Source organism: Vicugna pacos, chromosome 14 (genome assembly GCF_048564905.1).
Source record: "Vicugna pacos chromosome 14, VicPac4, whole genome shotgun sequence".
Classification (NCBI taxonomy): Eukaryota; Metazoa; Chordata; class Mammalia; order Artiodactyla; family Camelidae; genus Vicugna; species Vicugna pacos.
Window position 1 is genome coordinate 56,558,945 of NC_133000.1, and position 22,579 is coordinate 56,581,523.

Below are 22,579 nucleotides of genomic sequence, written 5' to 3' on the forward strand. Positions count from 1 at the left end.
GAGCTTTCCATTTTCCAAACCCAGAACCACCAGTGAGGGTTGGGAGTGTGGTTCCTAAGAATTAACCTCCCCCAAATTTTTTAACTCACACAGTTACATGATGCTGGGTAGACTTAGTTAAGACAGATATCAGGAAGAGCTCAAGAGAGGTGAGTGATGCAGGAAAAATTGTATCTGTGGGATGTGTTTTTATCGAAAGCAAAGGGAAGTAGGTATGGCTTTCAGCAATGAGTCACAAACCCACTGAATTCCATGATGAGATCTGACACATCCTCGACACCACTCCTGGGAGAAATGCTAAAGGGAGATTTAAAACCTGGCATTTCAGTCGGCCCAGAAACAAAAATCACTAGACAATGAGGGTTGAACCTAGAGGAAAAGAGAAAAAAATAATGAAAGGAAGAAAGTCTCTCACCTCTTAAAGAAATCTCTCCCATCAAAATGAACTTGCAACCCCAAATCTCAAAGCTTATGAAAAATCCAGAGCTAAAAAGCTGCCCGATATAATGAGCAATTAGAAAGTTAATGTCTGATCTTTCTTGAGGAAACTCATTTTATTTATCAATTTAACCAAGAATTTAAAATGCATATGTTAAGGACGTACAGAGATGGAAAAAAGACACAATTGTTATTTCTGAAAGCAACATTTATTTATAAAAAACAAAGGGGAGGAGTTTTAAAAAATCTTATAAATAGAAAATAAAATTACTGAAATTGAAGAGACTTTCCAGATGAAGAGGTCCGTAGGGCAGGAGGTCTCTACATCCTGAATTACTACCCTCTCCGTTTTAAACCAGAGACTCAGTTTTCCTAGTTTATGAGTAGCCACACCCCAGTGTTTCCTGTGAGCATGCAGTTTCTCTGACCTGCATAATGGAATGTGCGTCAAAAGCTCTATTTTCAGAGCCTAGTCTTTTAATCAACATATACTGTAGGCCACATCACTAGACCCTGCTGTAATCACAAGATGCATCTCTGTCTTTTTTCTGTTAATTTTACATTTGTCAATACTTTCTCTAAAAGTAAGCTAAAATTTTCTGGAAAGCAGTTACCTTGTTCAGTCTTTAATCTCCCACAGAGCTGCATGCTACTATATTCCAAGATTTCTGCATATGAAAATCACTCAAAGGCTAAATGTTGAGGCTTTCCTTGCCTTTTCCAATTTAAGCCCATATTCTTGTCATTCTTACTGTCATGCTTATTACTAATCTGCCAATATTGTATCATCAATTCAGTCCTCAGGCTCCCTTACCATAAAAATGCCCAGTTGATGGACTTAGAACAGTGAGAACTTTAAACGCTCAGCGCACCATCCATTTGGTCTGCCCTTCTCTGTTAAACCTAAATGAAGTATGAAACTGCGTGTAAGTGAAAAGCTAAGTGTAAACCCTTTCCTAAGGAACGGTGAAAGAATTAATTCTCTAATTTTCCAGAATAACTAATATGAGGTCATTGAGAAAACTGAGTAGGTAATCCAAATGATGTCATCATAAGAAAGTTTTAATGATCTTCCTTTTTAGGAAGTTTCCCAACATATTTACTTGTCACTGTCAACCAGAGAGCTTTTTAAAATTGTACATTTTAGGATTATGAGTTTAGATCCTCTTGGGCAGAGGCATAGAAATCTGTATTTTTCGAAATCCACATTGATGCTGATTGATGCCAATTTGACGTATTAATAGTCCATCTACCTCCACATTAAAATCCTGTTAGAGCTCATAACTTTATCATTTTAATCCCATCACCCACAAAATTAGACGTTATTTTAATCTGGTGTATTTGGTGGTGCTATTTGTACCTACCTATTGTTCATTGCATTTTATGTGCTAGGCACTAGGTAAAAACAACACATTATAAAAACTGTTTTGTGTATGATGACGCTATCCTTATATAGGTATTGCTGCCCTTTTTAAAAATCATGATGAAACTGAAGTTGAAAGATTTAGTGGCATTTACTCAAGACCTCAGAGCTGGTAATAAGCCCGTCTTAAGAATAAGGCCTATGGCTTTACCCATGCTATTCTGTTTTTCCCAAGGCCAGTATCCCACATGTCATCACAAAATGGGCTTATTTAACGAATTGGCCATATCTCCTGCCCATATTCATTAAACAGGAGTGTTACCTCTAAATATAACAGGTCATTTTGTAGCTTTGATGGTGTATAACTGCCTCTTTCTTCATGTGAACACTGAAGTAGCAATGTTTGATCTGAGTGTTCTGACTAGAAACTCAAGGAAATCGTTAAGAAATGTATAGTTAGGAATAATAAATCACTGATATTTTCATCCACATGTGATAAATAAGTCTAGTGCATTAACATCAAGAACATATTAAATATATTTGATTTAAATCCAAATTTATTATTAATGTAAATTATGGTAAATTCAATAATCATTAAAATTAAGTGTAACAAATTGATTTATTTTCAGAAGATAATAGACAAATATTTTCAAATATTCTTTAACACAACACTAGTATATTCCAGTGATGATAAATATAATTATGTAAGATCAGTGAAACTGATAGCTTCTCAATCTTTGTTTTCAATATTGAGAATTGCATTGAGCTATACATTTAGCTACAAGGAGTAAATAAAGTAAAAACAAAAATAAAACTAGGAACATAATGTCATATCTGAGAATTTAAGAAATGTTATAAACTCCTTTTGTTGAGACATTTATAGAAAAATGTAAAGAACTATCAAAGATAACATGAGAATTGTCTAAAATCAACTATAGTATTTCACAAAGTTTTTTCACCTTTCAGTTATTTAAATGAGTTATGGTCGTTTGAACTATGGATGATCAAGTTTCTCTAAATAATAAATATGAAGCTAAAATGCCTACAAAAATGATGAAAAATTATTTTATTTTAAAAAAGTGATTTATCAAGTTATTTTACCCTTGCAACAGAAATATTGACCTTAATAGCAAGATATTTGAAGTTGAACAATTTCCCAATATTTTAACATCAGATTTTATTATTCTGCTTGATATATATAATCATAAGGGAAGTGAAATAAAAATCCTTTTCCAGCAAATCCCCAGCTGTGTGAAAGGAAGTTAAATCTCAGAAATTTTACCCAACATGAATACTGCTTTTATTGCAATAATAACTAATACTATTCCCAGGCCTTGAAGCATAGACAGATACATAATTGGAAATATCATAAATTGAATTAGACCAATATATGTACAAGAAAAAAAGAATTCTCTAAAGATCTTGAAACCGTGCTAATACAACAATAAAATCACCTGTACCTCAGTGTATTTCTCTGGAACATCTCTAAATTAAATTGGGGAAGGAACTTTTGTTGCTATTGCATATGCAAAACAGTTTGCTATCTTAGAATACCCTTTGGCTTTTTTTTTCTTTGTATTAGCTTACAAATGTGTAATCAGTGAGTTACTATTATTGGATTTATTAGCAAACATCTTGACACTATTTCCAATACATGTGACTGGTTTATTTCTAAGTATTTGGACTTTTCTGTTTTTCTCATTGTGTGGATTTCTTTGGATTTTTTCGTTTGGGGTTTGCTCTATTGGTCATGTTAGCTCATAATTTTATGAAATTTGTGAATTTTTTAGCTATTACCTCTGAGTATTCTAAGCCCCATACTTTTTCTTTGACTCCTAGGACTCTGAAGATAAAGATGTTAAGCATTGTATATTATCTTGCACACTCTTGTGACTGTTTTTTTCCCTCTTAATTTTCTTTTCCTTATTCAGCTTGGGTCATTTTTATTGCTCTGTTTTGGGTTTACTGATTCTTTCCTACACTGTTTCTAACATATTATTGGGTCTGTACAGTGAGGTTTAAATTTTGTTAATTATGTTTTTCACTTCTGTAGTTTTATTTGGCTTTTCATAACTTCTTTGCTGAAGTTTTATATGTTTTAATTACATTCAAGAACATTTGTAATCATGGTGAAACGTAAATAATATGACTAGTTTAAGATAAAACTTGTGAATATCAGCATTGTTTCAAACCTAAACACTCCATATATCTATCAATTAAAATATATTCTTAAAAATTATTTGTTTTCACTCTAATTTGAGAATTACTAAAGTCCTGTAGTGGAACAACAACTATAGTTTTCTGAATAGGTATTTTTGTCATAATTATATTATAAAGTTTTACTTAAAATAATATATAGTAAAATTCCAGTGTACAAATTGCCTTTACTCTATACTGAGTAATTTATTTGCTCTTGCATAAACCATGTACAACGGAATTCTTTTTTTCAGAGTTCTTTTTAACAGTTGTAGGAAATATCTTGCTAATGCTTATGCAGTAAATGAAATGTTTTAGAAGCAAACCTCACAATGATGTAAAGAAATATGCTGATTTAAAAATTCATGCTTCTAGTAATTAATGTTCTCTATCAGTTCTTAAACTTTGTAACTGTTCTCATCATTTCTATTTCTTCTCCTTCTCTTTCTCCTCCATCTCTTCCAACTCTTCCTTCTACTCCTTTGCTTTGTGATCTTGGTTTAGCCTACGGTAGAATGTGTTACACTTTGTTAATTTGGAAATATGCAGAGGGTTACGGATTAGTAATGAAAACATATCTCTACTGGATAGAAAAGAATACCTTGATCTTTTTCAGGTAGCACTAATAAACATTCTCTCTGCTCTAGTAACTGAGGATTTGGCTTCTTAAATACTTTTCACTCATCAACATGCCGGTGATATATGGACAACTTTATAAAACTTGAAGAAATTCATCTCCTAATGCAATTTTTACACATTGTTTTCTCATCAATAAACACCTGTGTGGAAGTATTTGTTCTAAAATTTTACATAAATTTCATAGGAGAACAATTGCAATGAAATTGTGCCTATAAAATATCCCTGTTGACCATTTAAAGTCACTTCACTATTTTTCCTGGTTGAATTCGTGTTTATGGTGATTTTTTTTTTAAAGGAAGGTTCCTCTTTTTTGGAAGTAGGAAAAGTTGGTAAATAATTAGAGGCTAAATCTTCTTTTCAAGAATTTTCTTTCCATCTGATTGTAACTACCAGACAGTTGGCTAGTATGGAAGTAAGTAATAATAGTAATGATCGTATAATATAGCTTAAATAGCTAGGTGTTAATTCTGTTGAGTTTCACTAATTAGTAGTGCTTGCTTCCAGTTACAAGTAGCCATTAAACTTAAATTAAAGAGGACAGAACTGGCAAGGATTTTGCTTAGAGCATGTTAGGCTCTAAAATAAAGTGGCCATTAGTTCACTCCTGATGACAAGATATTTCACTCTAGCTATTAGGCATGCTAAAGCTTTTACACGTTCTTGAATGCATTTCATAGCTACTTTGGGATGAAATACTTAGACCTTGGTAAAGAATTCATAGCATTTGTTCTATTATTAGTTTCAACTTAATCAGTGTAGTTGGGTGTTATGATCATTAATTTTTCCTTATAACACACAGATGTATGTTTTACATCACATAGTTATGGCAAAATTTACAGTTGTTTTATCTTTGATATTTTTTCAATTGTCAAAAATGTGCCTCCATAATCTCCTTCTTATATTAGAACTTTTATTTAAGAAGATAAACCAGTAGTCTCTCAGTTTTTTTTGTTGCTCTTTCTCTGTGTAGCTGCATCATGCCAGTACTTAAGTTTTTTTCTGAGTATCTCTCAATCTTTGCCTCTCTTCCTTTGTAATATGTCAAAACTTATTTCTAGATCTTTAAAGATGAATTCACCCTAATCTTGAAAGTAAATAAATTTATACCGATGCAATAAAATTTTTAGCAAGGACTTCATATAACTTTGCATTCATAAATTCAGTGACATTTACTACTTAATAGAATTAATCTACAATATGCACATCTAAGTTTTCATGATACTTAATACTCAAGGGTATGTGCTCTCAAGTAAGTTTTGCTACTCCCCAGTTTTCATTATGTCACATTGCTTTTAATAGAAATGTGTACCTGTTAAAAAATTGCATATGTAACCAAGAACTTGTTTGTAGCATCCTACCTAGCAAACTGTTTGAAGTTAAATTAAAATTTACTCAGATGTATCAGTGTTCTTTCTGAAAACTCAAATTGGGATATTGTGTATATGGTGTGGAATGAGAAAATTTATATCATTACTTTTCAGTTTCAGATAAGATGCTATCAGACTAATTTCAAAATTTTTATTTTAATATTTGCTATACTAGAAATTTAATTTATTGGCATGTGTTCGCTTAAATGATTATATTTATCATTTATAAAATAGTATTAAATCTCCATAACTATACCTTTTTATAAATAACATTCATTTTCATCATTAAAGTTTGATGAGAAACACACTTGACAATTTTAATGCACTCTGTCTTTGGTTCACTGCCTCAGTTTATGTAAGACACTCAGAGAAAGATAAATTTAAAAAAATACATATATATATATATTATGTGCAGTATAGAGAACTGTGATTCAAACAGTAAAAATGATGATCAAGGAAAAAGAAATAGATGCAAATATTTGGAGAGTTGCAACCAGGGTCTCATGGTTTGACACGTAGAGATCTTGCATTCGTATGAGGCTTCGCTGGCTTATGTATAACACTTGTATGAATGAGAATGAAATATGGATGTAATGGAAATGCTCAATTCTGGTTTGGTTTTATTTATTCATTTTTCTGGATGACTTTTTCCTTACTATCCAGAAATCTAAAAGTTTTTAGGTGTAGGTTTAAAAATTTTTTAAAATTTCTTTTTCTCACACAGTATATGTATATATGGAAGTTCCATAGAAGTACACCCGTGCCCAGCCAATTCTAAATAAGCAGAAAAACTTGGTGTGCTGACAATATGTATATTCGCTGGGACCCTAGTTTAAGCCCTCTTTTGACTGTTCAAGTAATAAAATTCTACCATGTACGTGAATAAAGAGAAATACTATCTGATAAATTCCTTACCCCGAAGTTCACTCATTTACCTGAGGATATGGTAAGATTTTGAGAAAATTTGCTGCTTTTCCTTTGCCTACATCCAGAGAAATTAATAAGTTAGATAATTAACTCTTACATTTAAAAAGTCCTGTTCTGATTGCTCATACAGTTTAATAAGTATTAATAAAAAGAATAAAAATTCCCAGGGAAATTAAATCTCTTTGTTAATGAACTGATCTTTCACAGTAATTTATTTCGTAAAAATGCAAGCTCAAAAAAAACAGGAGAAAGAAAGAAAAGTAGTTTAACTGTGTCAGTGAATAATTAGAAGACAAAAAAATGTGAAGCTAGCAACTAATTATTTTATTCATCATAATATGATTTATTTATGTTATAATACATACTTTATATATTGTTCATAACATGTCCTAATTGACACTTGATATCTGGTAGAAAATGAAGAAAATATATTAAAGATTCAAGTTTTATGTATCAACGTTGGTCACAGTGAATCTAAAAGGGGAAATTATAAGCTTATTAATTTGGGTCAAAACTTTTATGCCTTTATTCTGGTCATAAGAACTATCATGAAAATGTAACATTTTAATTTATATGAGATTAGAGTTATTTTACTATAAAAATGATAATTATTCGAACTTTTAAAATTTCCTACATGACTCTATGTCCCAAGTTACCATGATTTTCACAAAATATTTACAATCATAAAATATAAACATATATGTTTATTAAATTATTCTATAATTACAATTTAAAAGAATGTTATGAATTTTGGGAAATGCTGTATATCTTTTGAGATTAGTCATTCCTCCTAACACTAATTGGACAACTTTTAAAATGACATCTGATACATTTTTATTACCAGCAATGAGTGAGATTCTAATGGCACCTTAAATATAATTTCCAAGATCATTTTTTAACTTTAAATTTTGGATTCTTAGTAAATTGAGTTAAAAAATGAATAATCCTTGATTGCCTGCAAGCCTTTTAAGGAAATTAATGTATTTTCTGTGCAGATTGTACTTTTATTTCCTTGTCTATAACAAATGTGGTAGCTTTTTGTAAAGCATCTATTAGGATGTAAATGTAGCATAAAATACCTGTGTAATAATAAATTTTTCTACAATAGTAATATATTCTATAGCTCCATTAGGAGTTTGAATTGATTAGTCATATACATACAAAGGCATATATCATTATAAAATAAAGCTTATAAATAAGAATAATGGAAATAAAATTCTCTTAGAATACGAATTTGCCTTTATAAAACATATGTGTATATATACAAGCATGTATATATATACAAATTTGTATACAATATATACAAAATCTGTCCTTATAAACATATATGGATGAATAATCCATTCACATATGTATATGTTAATAAAAGAAGAATGCGTATTCTATCTGGGTGGCAGAATTCCTTATCACTTACTGAGAGCTTGTTAACTATTTGTGTTTTTTGTGCTGATTCTGCTATACTCAGATCATTTTAGTAGATATTTCTTACTTTTAAAAAATGTGAATTTCTCCTGGATGCTGTTTCAGTTGAAATATTATTACTCTAAATACGACTGTAATTCTATAGTTGCACATCATCTTTGCAAATCAGTTAGTTATTGTTAAAATTGATATAAAAATGAGTACCCTCTAAGGCACTTTCTATACTGTCTTCTCTACATGGGGTTCTAACATGGACACCAAATTTGACATAATATAAGTATTGAGCTGTCTTTTACACTCAAATCATTGTCATAGTTCCCTGAACTCAGTAATAGCAAGGATTTACTTATTCAAATTGTAACCCACTTTGACACTGCTCAATAGTAATGTGGTGTGTGGTGTGGAAAAATAGTTATATAAATATATATATTTGATGTTTCATAATTTTAAATAGACCAACATTACTATGAGATGTGCAGTTTATCCAGCCCGTAGTATGTAAAATAAAAATGTCGTATCAAAAAGGTTTAATTATATTCAGGTAATTTGTACTGAATGAATATAGCTGAGTAGTGTATAATTTTCAAGATGGACAGAAGCCTTTTCCTGTTCAGGTGAAAAGATAATGTGATAACATTCAATAAATTAAGTTCTAAAAATCTTATTTGGGGAGTTTAAAATACCTTGTAAAAAGGTGGCAGTTTTAACACACACTTTACAACATGGCCCCTTAGAGTTGTAAATACCTTTACTTTATAGTATGTTCTGATACTTATGATAATAATTGACTAAGCCTTTATGTAAGTATTATGTGTATGATTCACTGTTGGTTATAATATTGCTAGTTATTGTAGTAAACTAATCAGAATCACTCAGTCTTGTTGCAAACAGATGGTTTCTCTTCTTTCCTCATACTTTCCAATAGGTGCTCATAAACTAAGAGCCAGATCTAGAATCCTCTAAAATATAGGCAGTTTCAGATACCCCAAGGGCAGGACTTCACTGAGGACTTTTTAACTGTTGACATGTCAGAGTACCGGCTCCCCAGCGTAAATGAACATTGTCACCATGAACTTAATCCTGCCTGTTGGTTCCAGGGGAATTAATCTGGATCTAAAAGATAATTTTGGTCCATAAATTGACTTTATGAAAGCAGATTGGTGATGTCAGATCCATCAGAATAATAGCTAATTATGAAGGAATGAATGCAACTAATGAGGGAACACTAATTGCTTTTATAGTATCAGTTACTGCTTTTAGATTAGTACTAGTATAGTTTTTATTTCTATATTTTATGATGGGCAAATGAGAAAGCAGTTGTTCTTTCTTCTTAAGTTTTCTCTAACCTTCCCCTGAGCAGGCTATATTTGTGCAAGATGGAATAAAACAATTTTTGAATGCTATTTTGTTTCAACTCACCACTCAGAATATACAAAGATATCCATAAGGAATCTTAACATCATAAGCTATTTAATTATAAGAAGAATAAAAAGGTGATCATTCTTTAGCTATATGATACATATTCATTAGCTTGTTGTGAAAACATCCCGTAACTTTGGTCAAATAAACAAGGTATCTTTATTGGTTCTCTTAACACTCTTAATCTACATGGGCCTTTGACAGAAGGAAACTAAGAAACCATCCCTGGAATGAGGTAATGTCATTCAACTGGTCTATTCAACATCACGAATGAAACATTAATAAAGGGTAGACTGAAAAGCTACTGACTTAAGAGTACTGAACATCATCTTTGGTTCATAGCTCAAATTTGACTTTCTGGCTGGAGATGCATCCCACGCCTTTGTAGTCCTTAGAGAAACACTACCTGCCAAACTTGATTGATCAACAGAGTTTATGTAAAATTCACAAATTAAAGGGCCAGCAATCAGCCGGGGTAGCACACACTGCACTCCATTAAAATCTGATTGGGCACTGATGATACAAGAATTTGAAACAACATCAACAACAGCAAAAACAAAAACACCTTTATTTCCCATGTAAAAATGTGTGGATTTCGTTATGTGTCCTTGTTGTGCTTTTATTTGAAAAGACAGTCTTCATGGAAAGTTTTCTCTCACACATACAAACAAACTAGCTCTTTGTTTCTTACTGACTGTGGACATAAGAGACCTATCACATGCCTAAACTGTCAAATGTCATACTAGATATTTGATAAATATTACTTCAAGATGCATGTAAGCTTTTCAAGGCCAGCATTATGACTAACTTAAAGAAAAAGAAACAAGCTTAGAGATTAAGTGACTTGTTCACGTTTGTGTAATCTAGTAACTTGTAGTATGAAGTGCTAGCTGTTTTCTGTGCTCTCATGCCTTTTATTCACTATAGTCTCTTGATTTTCCTTTCTCTCAGCATTATTTCTGTTCTCTTTTGGAAAAGCAGTAAATATGAGTGGCTGCCTGCACTGTACGATGTAAAATCTATTAAAAATGCTTTGTGGGACAGATAATAAAGTGGATTCTGAAGCTAAACTAACAGGCTTGGAATCCCATCGTCACCACTTGTAACCTCTGTGGTCTTGATCGAGTTACTACCTGACCTCCTTGTGCGTCCTGTTCCTCAGCTGTAGACAGTAATAATCCTACCCTGGTAGGCTTTTTATGAGGATAAATTGAAAATACGTGAAGTACTTAGGACCACTATGCCTTACATGTAGGGAGTGCTATATGATTATCACTTACTATTACTGCTGTTTTTGTTGCTACAGCTCTTGTTAATATTATAGCAATCAGTAGTGACATGTGTTGGTACGTCTGCCTAAGAATGCATCTGTATTTCCATAGAGCATGAAAAGGAGACCCACTTAGGACATTTTCTGCTCTGAGAGTTTTAATTCCAAAGAATAACTATTTCAGCAACATAAGAAAAACAACATATCTTTCAAAGCAGAGTTATTGAACCTTCTAATGCATTATTAACTAACTAAATAAAGACACTAGAAAATGCTCCTTGTTGAAGTAATATTTTCTATAATAATTGTGTACAGCAAATTTGGAATTTGAAAGCAGAATGCGTAAGATAAGAAGCTCAAAATGGTATTTTAAAGTCCCTCTGAGGGAACAGAATACATACAGGCTTCCATTTTCATGAAAGCATTCTATAGTTTCTCATCACCCTTATGTCAAACAACAATTTTCTAAAAAATTGTTTGTTCCAAATTCCAAGCTCAACCTGCTATGGTAGCCTCTCCAGTCAGTGTTCTTTCTCCCAGTCTAAGATGCTGGGGGTTTTAAACATTGTTTAAACAGAAACTGGGTGATTTTCTACCAAATGTAAACCAACATGTACAACTTATGTTTGATCCATGAAGGGCATATGCTGTTGTGGCATGGCTGTGAGGAAGGATAGGTTTTTCCTGGAGACTCTGTAGAAGGACATAGTACAGGTTACAGTCAGCAGCCAGTCAGTGTCCCATCCAAGACAAAGAACTATCGTGTTCACAGTAACCTAAAACATTTTTATGAATATGTAAGAGATAATGATCAGAACATATGAAATAATATTTACCAATACAAACCAATAGACTGACATGGTAGAGGTATACTCAACTTAAATTTTCAATTACTCCAAATAATAGTATTGTGCTATACACACAAAAGTTCTGAAAACTGTAGGGTATTTTTAGTCTTAGAAAATTTATTTTAATCTTTCAAATATGGCTTGCATCTCTCAGTTCAGTCTCTTAAGCTGCTCCTTTTACCAGAAGCATGTGTCCTCCTTACATTATTCTTCCTCGGTGATCCATGGGATTTCAGCTAAACTTTTTTTTTTAATTGAAATATAGTCAATTTACAATGTTGTGTTAATCTCTGGTGTAGAGCAGAATAGTTCAGTCATACATATACATTCATATATTCATTTTCATAATCTTTTTCATTATAGGTTACTATAAGATATTGAATATAGTTCCCTGTACCATACAGCAGAAGTTTGTCATTTTATCTATTTTATATATAGTAGTTAGTATTTGTAAATCTCGAACTCGCAGTTTATCTCTTCTCACCCCCTTCCCTGCACACTCCCCCACCAACCATAAGTTTGTTTTCTGTTTCTGAGTCTGTCTCTGTTTTGCAAATAAATTCATTTGTCTGATTAAAAAACTTGTGGTATATTTATACAGTGAAATATTACTCAGCCATAAAAAAGAATAAAACAATGCCATTTGCAGCAACATGGATGGACATAGAGATTGTGATTCGAAGTGAAGTAAGCCAGACAGAGAAAGAAAAATACCATACAATATCACTTATATGTGGAATCTAAAATAAAAAACAGTTTAACTCTTATTTCTTCTTGCATCTCTTTCCTGTTTATTTCCTTTTTTTTCACAGTGTGGTGTCAGAGTGTACAGTAGATTAATCTGTGTATTTTCTTATATTTTCTGCTGGACTGTATTATGTGTAATGAGAAAGTCTCATTCACTTCTGTTTCCCCTTGGGAAAAACCTATCCTTCGTCACAGCCGCCCCACAACAGTATACATCCTTCATGAGTCGAACATAAATTGTACATGTTGGTTTACATTGGGTGGAAAATTATCCACAGTTTTTGTTTAAACAATGTTTAAAAACTTCAGCATCTTAGACTGGGACAAAGAACACTGGATGGAGAGGCTACATAGCAGGCTGAATTTGGAACTCGGAACAGTTTTTTAGGAAATTGTTTTTTGACATAAGGGTGATATGTTTGCCTTTAACAGTGAGATATTTTTCTTTTATAATTTGCTTGTTTTTAGTCAGAGTCTTTTCTTTTTCATTAAAGAAGTCCCTTTAATATTTCTTGTAAGATCAGTACAGTGGTGCTGAACTCCTTTAGTTTTCGCTTATCTCTCCTTCATTCTGAATTATAACCTTACTGGGTAGAGTATTCTTGGTTGTAAGTTTTTGTTTTTGTTTTCTTTTAGTACTATGAATGTATCATTCCAGTCCCTTTTAGCCTATCAAGTTTCTGCTGAAAAATCAGCTGAAAATATTGTGGTAGTACCCTTTTATGTGACTTGCTGTTTTTCTTTGCTGCTTTTAAGATTCTTTCTTAATCTTTGAATTTTGGCATTTGAATTATAATGTGTCTTGTTGGGGATCTTTTTGGGTTCATCTTGCTTGGGACTCTCTGTGCTTACTGGACTTGGATATCTATTTTCCTTCACAAAGTTAAGGAAATTTTCAATCATTATTTCTTTGAATAAATTTTCCATCCTTTTCTCTCTCTCTTCTCTTTCTGGGACCCTTATAATTTGAGTTATAGTATGTTTGATGTTGTTCCAGAGGTCTCTTAAACTATCCTCATTTTTCTATTCTCTTTTTTTCCTGTTCTGATTGGGTGAGTTCCACTCCCCTTTCAGATCATTGGTCCATTCTTTGGCATCCTCTAACCCACTATTGATTCTCTCTAGTGTATTTCTTATTTCAGCTCTGTATTCTTGCATTTTAATTGGGTCTTTTTTATATTTTCTGTCTCTTTGTGGAAGTTCTCACTGAGTACCTCCATTCTTTATAGAGTTTGATAAGAATCTGTATGATTATTACTTTGAACTCTTTATCTGATAAATTGCTTATCTCCTTTTTTATTAGTTCTTTTTCTGAGGTTTTTTTTTTTCTTTTTTTCATTTAGAAGGTATTCCTTTGTCTTCTTGTTTTGTCTCGCTTTCTGTGTTTGTTTCTATGCATTAGGTATGTCAGCTATATCTCCTGGCCTTAAGAGTGGCCTTATGTAGAAAGTGTCCTGTGGGGCCCAATGGTGCAGTCCCCCTGTTCATCAGTGCCAGGTGCTTCAAGAGTATCATTTTGTGGGCTATGTGTGCCATCCTGTCATGGTTGTACCACACTGATGTGCAGGGCTGAGCCTCAGACCTGGAGCTGCTCAATAGCAGTGCAGATACTAGCCAGGGATGCCTGCCAGGTGGGGTGGAGTGGCAGCCGCAGGTTAGGCAGGGATGGTCCTCAGGGAAGTACTGGGGCAGGGCACACAGTGTTAGCTAGGTTGATGGAGAGTGACAGAAATGGCATCCATCCACACTGGGCTAGCATGGTGGAAGAATTTTCTAAAAGTGGACCTTACAAGTGCTTCTATCCCTGAAGAAAATTCCACCAAATCCCTGCCCCTCTAGCACATGCCCTTAAATTAGTCAATTCTTCTCATATAACCTGGGCACTTTTCAAGGTGCTGCCTCTGCACTGGGACTTGGAGCTAGTGGGTTTGTGCATGAGCCCTTCAAACGCAGAGTGTCAGTTTCTCACAGCCCTCTGGCTCTCCTGGATGTAAACCCCAGTGTTTTCAAAGCCAGATGTTGTAGCAGCTTGTCTTCCTGGTACAAACTCCTCAAGCTAGGGAGCTCAGTGTGGTGCTCAGACGCCCTGCTCCTTAGGGAGGACATCTGTGGTTACAAAACCTCTGTCTTGCGGGTTATCATACCGAGGGTGTGGGTTCTGACTGGATTGTGTCTGTGCTTCCCCTCGCCATCTCAGTGTGGCCTTATCTTTATATCCTTTACTGTAGAAAATCTGCTCTGCTAGTCTTCAGGTCCTTCTCTGAAATAGCTGTTCTCCATGTGGCTGTATTTTTGGTGTCCATGGGAGCACATGGGGGGAGGTAAGCTCTGGATCTTCCTATTCTGCCGTCTTGGTCTGGACTCTGACCTGTATCTTACATTTTGAGAGATTAAATATGAAAGCTAAAATTTATAGGGTTATTACTGAAGTATAAAAACACTCCATATTTTTACAGAAAGAAGAAAAAAAGAATAGGAGATTTTTCCTGCCATCAGAATAAAATATAGGAAGGGACCAAAATGCATTATAAATAATTGGACAAATAGATAATGCAGAAGTAGATAGCATAAATAAATCCAAATAACTTTTTATATATAGTGGTCTCTATTTGAATTTCATGGTGTAAATAGTAATCATTCAGTAGCTCATTTTTGACAATTAAGCTCTAAGAAAGTCACTGAAACCAATTTGATGGCAAATCTTTAGGTAATTCTAAACATAATAATAATAAGCCGCCATATCACAGTGTTCAGTGACTACTTCGCATCCTCAGCAGAGTGATCAAACACTGAATGAGCACTAACACTGAATAGCGCAGTTACTCCTAAAATTGGTCCCTCAGGTTTACGGCTGACTGAGCTTTAAATTGCCTGCATTCTATTGACTATTCAACTCTCCCAGCCAGTTGATAAATAAAATACTTCAGTCATCAGAGTTAATCCACTTTCATGATACTTGCTTTTCTTGAAACATTAGATCAGCTCTTTTTGTTTTCTGAATTTAAGATTCAGGTCAAGTTAAATGGAGTTTATGTCATTACAATTTGTCAGGCATAACCCCTCCTGGGAAATTTGAGGATTTTTGTGGAATAAAGTCCTTCTAAAATTATTAAAGGGCAATATAATTTATGTCAGCATGTTGAAATAGTTATTTTTTTCCTATAGAAAACAATTACATCAAAATAAAATATTTGAAAGTTTCTATTTTGTAAGTCTCAATAATTAGTTGAATTTAACATGGCTGGATGATTTCCAGTGACTAAAAACACGTGTATCTGCGTCATATCACCTTTAATATAAGTTACTTTATTATTTAAAATATATATATGTAGTTTTGGTTTACATTTTTCCTTTTTCTCCCCAATAATTTAATCTGGAGGAATATACAAATCATTCTGTTTTGATAACTTCCCTTCACTATCATTTTAAAGTAGGTAGGTGATAAATTCTCTTAGTTTTCCTTCATCTGTGAATGTGTTGATTCTTCATTCCTGAAAGATGCTTTCACTTCACATGGACAATGGATTTACGGGGGGGGGGGGTGTTGTTTTTCCAGCACTTGGGAAGAGGTTCTGCCACTTCCTGCTGACCTCCAGAAATATTTTTTTTATGAGAAATCCTTTGTCATTTCATTTTTTCCCTATAGGTACAACGTTTTCTTCCCTCTCACTGCTTGCCAGATACTTTATTTGTTTGTAGAAGTTTGGCTATAATGTGTCTTGGTTTTTATGTCTATATGTTTATTTGGTTGGGGAGTTCACTGAAATTCTTGGACTATAGATATACAGGTTTTGTGGCCAAATTTGGGGAGTTCTTATTTACTTAAATGCCTTAAGTTATCCTTACTTCTCTTCTTTTCAACTCCAATGACATGACTTTATTTTATTATAGTCTCATTCCTTATGTTCTATTTATTTTAAATTTATTTCCTCTTTGTTTTTTAAACTTTTTTTTTCCTATGCTTAATCTCACTGATTTCTCTGTGCTTCCATTCTGCTTCTGAGCCCATCCATTAAGGGTTTTTTGTTTGCTTATTAGTTTGGGTTTTTTTTTTTTTTTGGTTATTGTGTTTTTCAAGGTTAAATTTCCATTGGTTTCTTCTCTATATTTCTTATTTCTTTCCTTAGTCTTTATCATCTCATTTATTTCAAGCATGGTCATTGAAGCAGGTTTATGATGACTGCTTTAAAATATGTGTCAGATGATTCTAACATTTCTGTCATTTTGTTGGCATCTCGATTGTCTTTTTTCATTCAGTTTGCATTCTTCCTGGTTCTTGGAAGGGTGAGTGAGTTTTAATCGAAAGCTGGACATTTTGGGTATTATGTGGTAAGACTCTGAAAGTTAAAATTTTGTCTTAGCTTGCTTTCTTTTGACTTGGTTCCAGGAGGTTAGGTACCAGGGACCTCATCACAGCCTGGTGAGGGTGGACAGTTAGACTCCCCAGTCAGCCTTTGCTGGCATGGATGGAGGTGGGGCTACAGTTCTGTTCTGTGGGGTTTGAACGTCATTTTCTAAAAGTTTTCTGTTTTTCTGGGCTGCCTCTCTTCTAGCTTTTTGGCTGTAGAAGGCAGGTATTGGGGGGATGCTCTTGCTGCCTGCACCTATTAGCAGCCCCAGCATCCATTCTGGGGTATCAGAGGCAGCAGGAAGACCCTGGAACTTACTCCCATGGTGCTTTTCAGGCCACATGAGCCCTAGCTGGTCCACCATAGAAATAGGAAAAAGCTGCAAATACTCCATCTTCCTGGAAGTAGAATATCCTTTCTTTCTGTTTTCTAATGTCTTTCCCTTTGGTGCAACTCTCTTTTTTCATTAGGTTCAAGAAAATGTTTGATTAATTGCTGCAGAATTTATATAGTGGCTGATTTTAAATCCTCACCAAATAACACTCATATCATTTTCTTTCATATTAGTGTCAGCTTGTTATCTTTCTCATTCAAATTGAAGTTTTCCTGGCTCTTCACGTGACAAGTGATTTTCAACTGTACCTTGGAAATTTTGGTTGTTATATTAGAGGCATCTTGATTGTACCTGAGTCCCCTCTTTTAGCAGGCAGTAGCCCCGTTAGGTTCAGCACGTAGGTTCTGGTCAGCTTCCTGGGCTCTGGTTCCTCTGACTGTTTACTTTCCTCCCCTTGCAGTGCTGTTCTGTTCTGCATCATTAGTCGGGTGCTCCAGGGTCTCCTGCTGAACTCTGCTGGTGCCATCTGCACAGATGGAAGGAACGTCCATAAGCCTCCTGCTGTCACTGGGCGACTTCTGTAGGAAGGTGGGCAAAGCCACTGGGGCCTGTGTGTCCTTATGCCGCCGTGCAGAGGGCAGGAAGGTGCAGAGCTCTGCATTAGTCTGCCTGCTGGCACTCCAGCTGTTGAGCTGGATCTGGGATGACTCACTAGGACTTTGTTGCTGGAGTGCAGAGAGGCTGACCCACCCACTGGGTCTGGGTTGTGACGGTTGGCCTGGGACAGCCAGGGGTTCACTGTGGCCGCTGCAGGCAGGTCAGGTTGCCTAGAGGCCCCCTGAATTTTGAGAAGGGCTGGAATGAGTTCAGTCTTTGCTGCTACCGCTGCAAGCAGTGGATCAGACTGTCAGCATCAGCCAGGTGACCAGTCAGAGCTGGGGCTCTTTACAAGGTCTCTTGTGGACTTAGGCTTTTCAGACCTCTTAGCCAGGGAGGACAGAATGTTTTGTTCGTTTGCTTGTTTCATTGTTGTTTTGCTGTGCCCGTAGGTTTGGTATTACAGGCCTCTCCGCCACCAGGTCCAGAGATACATCTGAGGTAAAAAGAAAACTCAGGGAACTCAGCACATTGTCGTTTTCTTGTCTTGGATTCCCAGCCAGTCTGCCAGCTTTCAAAATCCTTTTACCATAGTCAGTTTAAGACTTTCCAGGGCATTTAGTTGTATTAAAAGGGGGAAGAGCAGGGAAAAATAAGTCTGTGTTGTCTTGTTCAGCACCTGAAGTAGACCAGGCCACATTTTAATATATCTTCGTGGGCGGTGTAAGTTTCACTCTTGTAAAATCTTTGCTTCTATCTTATGACAGTACAGTTTTCTTCCAGGCCTGCTATTTACCCCCAAATAAGGTAGGGGTATTTTTTTTTTCCTTTCCTCGTTTCACACAGATTAACCCTTAGTATTTGAAGTTGTTTATTTCATACATGTGATAGATAAACTTGTTAGTCCATTAACTTCCTCCCAACCTCCCTCTCTTTCTGCACATTTTCCCAATTGTTTGAATCTCCTGTACTTGAGGCTGGCTCCCTTAGGTTGGAATTATGTCTTGCACTGGGATAGGGGCCGCGCAAGTTTTGGGAGTAAGTCACTGGTAATAAAACAAGTAAGCATGAAGCACAATTATAATGTATTTAATAGATTACAATATGCTTTTCTCTATACAACCTTCTCTTTGTCAGTCCACTGATGACTCTTTCAATACTCCAACTTCACTGTTTAGAAAACAGAGTCAGAGGAGAGACTGGCCAGGGGACAGTGTTTAACCCGGTATTGCCTCCCCATCTGCAGTAACAGCCTCTATTCCAAGGTAAATAAATCTGCTGTCACTTGGCCATCAAGTCCCATGTTGTTATTTTCCCTTTAAACTAGGCAACTGAGGTGAGGTCATTTGGAATTCCCTCCCACGGGTCCTAGCAACACCGCACACATATCTCAAACTCAGATGTATTTTTCAAAGCCCCTTTTATTATCTTTTTGTTTTTGCGGCACATATAAATTATTCCCTGTTATTCGGAGATGTTTGTAATATTTACTTAAACCTTTTCCCTTTATTGTAGACACACAATTCTATTTTATGCATGCTTCTCTGTTCCTCATGTTAGGTGTCAGGTCCTTTTGTGAATGTAGCACGGTGTTGCAGTCAACGCTTATTTGCAGCTAGTATTCATTGAGCACCTTTGCTCATCACTAACGGGAGGTATTAGAGGGATAAAAAAATAAAACACTTCTTTGAGAGAGACAGACATACAATAACTAAGCACTGAAAATGCATAATTTCAGGTACCCTTAAATACTACTTAGGCAAAGATGAAACACGGTAACAGAAAAATACCTGCTTTAATGAGAATAATCTGGAAAGCCATCTCTGGGGAGATGCTATCTGAGTAGAAAATATGTAGGGAGCCATGTGAAAACTTGGGTGGAAAGATCCCAGGAAGTGGAGACAGGATGTACAAAGTCACTGTGTTAGAACCAGCATGGCCGGTGCCAGGACTGCAGAGGGTTGGTGGGGGGAAGACAGCGGAATGTTCAGGGGGATGCAGTTTTAAAGATGGACAAGGACAGGGGATACGCAGCCACATAGACCATGATAAAGATTTGAGATTCATTTTACCTACATAGAATTTCTGCTCTGCTTAGTTTTCTATATACCTTTTACTTTGTTTTATATAGGTTACATTAAAATATTTTCTGAAAGAAGGCAGAATTTTCAAAACAGTTAATGCATTAGCTAAATCACTATCTAGAATAGATACAAGAGCCAGTACTTCCTTTATTATATCTGCCCGCACAGAAGGTGAGTTTTTCTCAACAAATTGGTATTTCCATGAGGACAGTTATGTCATATTCCAGAGACTAGTATGCTGCCGATATACATGGTCATTACACAGTAAAATCAAGGTATTTTAGATACTAATAAAACATTAGCAAAAATTACATTTTTGTCATTAGTCAGATGCTGTGGTAGATGAAACAGATAAAAGATACAATATGTGGAAAAATCTGTACAATGTATCAGACATAGTAGTCCTATTTCTAGCCCTGTGGTCCAAATTGCTGTTGAAAACACATATAAATGCAAAATGAAATATTAAGAAAGAACTTTTTAAATGCATCTGTGAACTGGAAAAGAAAGTAAGGAATATCAAGGCCAAAATCTAAATGAAAGCTATAACTCAGAGATATAAAATAAGCCGTGAAGCTGACATTCACCTTGAAGACATTTGTCAAATTTAGTGAACTCATGAATAGTTTTTCACAATGTCTCAAGCCTTGGGGACTAGCAGACAAAGCTCAGGACCCATGCACAGTGGGAAAACTCTGAAACTCCAAAGAATGCTTCTTCAATAAATCTGAATTAAATCCTATGCAAATCCCTTGCCTCCACTCCCCCTTCTATGGATCACGAGAATTCTATCTTTGGCACTGACTGTGAAATGAAAAAAGAAATGGAAAAAAAAAAAAAACTCTTGTAAGAAATCTTCAACACAAACCCGTGTTGTTACAGTAAATTCATCTAATTTATGTGGTTTAAAAAGACAGCCCACATATGCTTTTTAGTATACTCTTACACTGGTGACCCTCAGTTCTTGAACGAAGCAAATAAAAATAAAAATCAGTTCTGGAAGAAACCATCATCAAATCAGTCCTCAAAAAGAGAGACATAGACATAACAAAATAGCCTAAATAATTTCTGAATGAGTGATTATTCAATTCATAAGGGAAAAAACTAACTAAAAGCATAGTCTTTTGCTTTGTTGTTTTAAGGTGTATAGCGTGATGATATACATAGACATTGTGAAACGATTACCATGATCAAGATGATTAACCATCTTATCACCTCTCATTTTTTTTGTGTGTGAGAACACTTATGATCTACTCTCCTAGCAAATTTTACATACACAATACAATATTATTAACTGTAGTCACCATGCTGAACCTTCGATCCCCAGGACTTATTCTTTATAAAAGAAGGAAATTCTGCCATTTGCAACATGATGGATGAATCTGGAGATCATTATGCTAAGTGAAATAAGCCAGACACAGAAGGACAACTATTACAGGCTATCATTTATATGTTGAATCTATAAAAAAAGGTCAAACTTAGAGAACCATAGAGTAGAATGTTGGTTTCCAGAAAGTTGGGCTGGAAGTGGGGAAAATGGGGTGATGTTGGTAAAAGAGTACACACTTTCAGTTATCAGATGAACAAGTTCTAGAGATGTAAGGCAGAGCGCGGTTACTATGTTGTATACCTGAGAAAAATAAAAGCATAGACTTATTCTCTAAGTAAAGTCATAGACAAATTTATCATCAAGCTGAGAACTCTTACTGTGTGTCTTAGTCAGGTCAATCTAATTAAAAAACAATGGAAGTATTTAGCAAATGTGAAGAATGGAATTAAAATTTTTGATCTCTTAATATATGCAAAACTCTAAAACCAACAGTTACAGAAGAACACATGGAACATTTGTGACAATTTGAGCAACTTTTAGGATTTGTATGCTATAGAACATACTCCCTTACCATAATTCAATTAAATTATATGTTCACAAAGATAGCAAGAGATGGGTGCGCAGTGTAGGTTGTTTTCATAACCCACAAGTCAAGCAGAAAATCATAGTGGAAATTAGAAAATGTTTAAACCAAAAAAATCATGAAAATATTACATATTGTAACTTTTGGGAAACAGCAAAATAATTTATTATCTGTGGTCTTAAATGCTTGTATTAGCAAAAGAAACAGAAAGGCTGAAAATTAGTCAGCAGAACATCCATCTCAAAAGGCCAGTGAATGGGACAGTGAAATTGATGGCAGAGGCAACAGAATTCAGTTATCTGGATTTGGTTCTGGCTAAGTGCACCTGGGTGTTAGGAGGCCTCCTGCCATGTAGTGGTTCCAGAATTCTCCTGGTCCATGCGTCGCTGCATCAGCCAGTGGAGAGGAAAAGAAAGCAGCCCCCCTTCTTAAGTACATTGGCGTGAAGGGGACACAGAAACATTTCTTCATATTTCTGACAAGAACTAGTCACATCTTCCTCCCTGAAAAGTTGGTCACAAGCGTTAACTCTTTACTGCGGCCCCTGTTCGCCAGCTCTACTACATTCTAAGAATTCAAGGTTTGTTTCTCAGTACAAAATCAATCCCGAGAAACCAAATGCTAATGGATTACGGATGCTTTTTCTTATATCCTCTGGATTACTAC

The 22,579-nt window shown here is 34.9% G+C and overlaps 1 long non-coding RNA gene across 1 annotated transcript in view; it reads left to right on the forward strand.

Moving 5' to 3' along the window:
- Window positions 1-22,579, forward strand: part of LOC140685539 (uncharacterized) — a 187,454-nt gene that overhangs the window by 124,408 nt on the left and 40,467 nt on the right. The gene's annotated exons all lie outside the window — the stretch shown is intronic.